This window comes from Limanda limanda, chromosome 11 (genome assembly GCF_963576545.1).
Source record: "Limanda limanda chromosome 11, fLimLim1.1, whole genome shotgun sequence".
NCBI lineage: Eukaryota > Metazoa > Chordata > Actinopteri > Pleuronectiformes > Pleuronectidae > Limanda > Limanda limanda.
The window spans coordinates 21801633-21804504 of record NC_083646.1 but is presented as its reverse complement, the minus strand read 5'-3'; positions in this window follow the sequence as shown (position 1 = coordinate 21804504).

The following is a 2872-nucleotide window of genomic DNA, read 5'->3' as shown; positions in this document are numbered from 1 at the left end:
CTGCCTTCTGTCTGTCTGTTTCACCTTGAACCCGGTTATTTCTCTCATTCCAGTCCACACATCCCTCACATTGTTCTGTTGGAGTCTGGCCTCCAGCTTCCTCCTGTGGCAGTCTTTGCACTGTCTCAGCGATGGTGGTCGTGAACTCCCTCTGCAAATAATATGGCCGCATTCCCAATGCTAGCAGTTCAATGACCGGCCTACAAAGATGCTCCTTTGCATTAATATGTCCGGAATTTCACGATCTTTCACTCACATGTAATGCAATCCCTCCTCCCTTCTTCTTTCTGCTCTTTATATTGTCCCTGTGTGCCCCAAACAATAGTGAAGCCCGGTAACACCGCACTGGGGTCCGAATGCAGCCATGTCTCCGTGAAACACAACAAGCTACACTCACAGTATCCCATCTCGGTCTTAATCAGCGCACTGTGCTCAGCCATCTTATTTTCCAACGACCTCACGTTCACCATGATGACCGCTGGAACTGAAGGTTAATAGTTCCTCTTCTTCAGTCTGCACATAGTTCCAGCTCTGCATCCCCAGCGTCTCCTCTGCAGCTCCTTTGGGATTTCAGATCTCTCGCCAGGCAGCAGCACTGGTTTACTCAGCGCAATCAGCTGGTTGCATGAGTAAACAATGCTCTCACTCCTCTCTGCATAGTTCTACATAACAAAGAGTCTGGAAAGTACAAGAAAAATTAGGAAAACAGTCGCAAAACAACCCGTTGCCATTGGCAATAAGTCCCCAGGACAATGACTGAGAGAGCGGTAAACTAAAGAACTAAGCGACCAAAAGAAGCAAATTCAAGAAAATAATAAGAAAAAAAGGATCAGTATCAACATTAATGTTAAACATGAAAGAGGCGGTGGAGAGGCGGTGGACTAGTGGCAGAAACTTGGACTATGGGCAGAAAAGGTCTCTGGTTCGTCTCTGGTTCGACTCCACGGAGAAACAACAAAAAGATGAACCTGAAAATCCGAGAGGATTCTCCCTACCCTGTCTAGTGCCCCTACTCCCCCAACATCTGCTCCCCGGGCGCCGTACATGTCTGCTCACTGCTCTGTGTGTCTGCCACCAGATGGGTTAAAAGCAGAGGTTAAATTTCCCTCCTTGCATGAGTGTGCTTGTGCATGTCTGTGCATGTGTTTGGGACAAATAAATGTATCTTAATCTTAATACATTATAATGTGATCACTTTTTGTTAAAATGTGTCTGTAAAATATTATAATATAATAATAATAAAATAATTATAACTTTGTTTGATCATATCAATTGACCCTTTACACTAAACATTAAGTTAGCATTTTAGACAAAAACAATGTGTGAGTGTGGGGACATCTTACATTATAACACAAGGTTACCTTTTAATAATCACCTTTCATAGGAGACCATGGTTGGGACTATAAACAAAATGGTTAAAACCTTTTAATTTACCTGTTGCCTGTGTAGAGGCATAAATAATAAAAATTATGGATACAAACCGCATTTCACGTTGTACCTTCTGTCCTATTCTCTAAATTTCTTTACGTTTTTAATACCAGACAAAATCAGTCCCAAAATGTATGGATCTCAAAATTCTGGCTAGAGCATCAAATATTGTTGAGTAACAAGCGAAAATTGTTGTATGATGTATTTACAGCATCAGCAGTAAATGAAAAGTCATTATTCTGTGACGAGTGACTGTTGGCTGCAATGGCAACTCAATTTACTAATGTACCATTTTCAGCTCCACTGACTTTAGGATCACTGACTTGCACGGCAGCAAATACACAACAACATAGAGTCATTTCTTGGCTTGTTCAGGTGCAGGTGAAATAACATCAGATAGCCATCAAAGTCTCCAGGCAGTGAGCTGGACACTGCAGAACTAGCTCCAGTTTTTCTCCTTCCACACTATGTAGTTCCCTGTCGTCTTCCCTGTGCCACATTTATTACACAGCTGTAAAAAATGTGATAATGGTGTGAAAAAGGTTGGATATTTTATTCATAGAATAAAACAAAGTAAATGGATGCACAAAAAGACAGAGGTCACCTTTGTCTGGTGACATATAGTTACTAGGGGGATTATCAGTATTCACATGAAAACACATGTGCTGCTACTGTTGCTGAGCAGTGATATATTTATATCACAAAGATCTTTATGCCTTGTTTTCTTCATGTAATGGCTCTGGAATGGTTGGTCCACAAACTGAAAGGTCTGTGGTTTGATCCCAGGCTGCTCTTGTTTGCATTTAAACGTTTTCATGGGCAAGATATTACCCCTTGATGGTTGTAGCATTAGAATACGTGTGTGTGTGTGTGTGTGTGTGTGTGTGTGTGTGTGTGTGTGTGTGTGTGTGTGTGTGTGTGTGTGTGTGTGTGTGTGTGTGTGTGTGTGTGTGTGTGTGTGTGTGTGTGTGTGTGTGTGTGTGTGTGTGTGTGTGTGTGTGTGTGTGTGTGTGTGTGTGTGTGTGTGTGTGTGTGTGTGTGTGGCATGCAGTGTTGCCACAGTTACTTTGAAAAAGTAACTTAGTTACTTTACAGACTACTTGATTTTAAAAGTAGTTTAGTTACTTTACAGACTACTTGATTTTAAAAGTAACTAAGTTAGATTACTAGTTACTTTCTTAGTTACATTCCGCAGCTGCCGACAACACCCCCGCCGGCTCAACATAAAAATGACAACCGGTTTTGCCAACAGTCACTTTATTAGTGGATTTTTAACAGTAATGTACACAACAACAATGTACAATGTAACTTAAAAACTAATTCTTGAAAAAATACATGTTTTTATAAAAACAAAAGTCTTCCTTGAATTAACTTAACTTAAATACTTCTTTTTTTTATAAAACAATAAAAAATAAAATAAAGACAGTCTTTCTTGACTTTACTT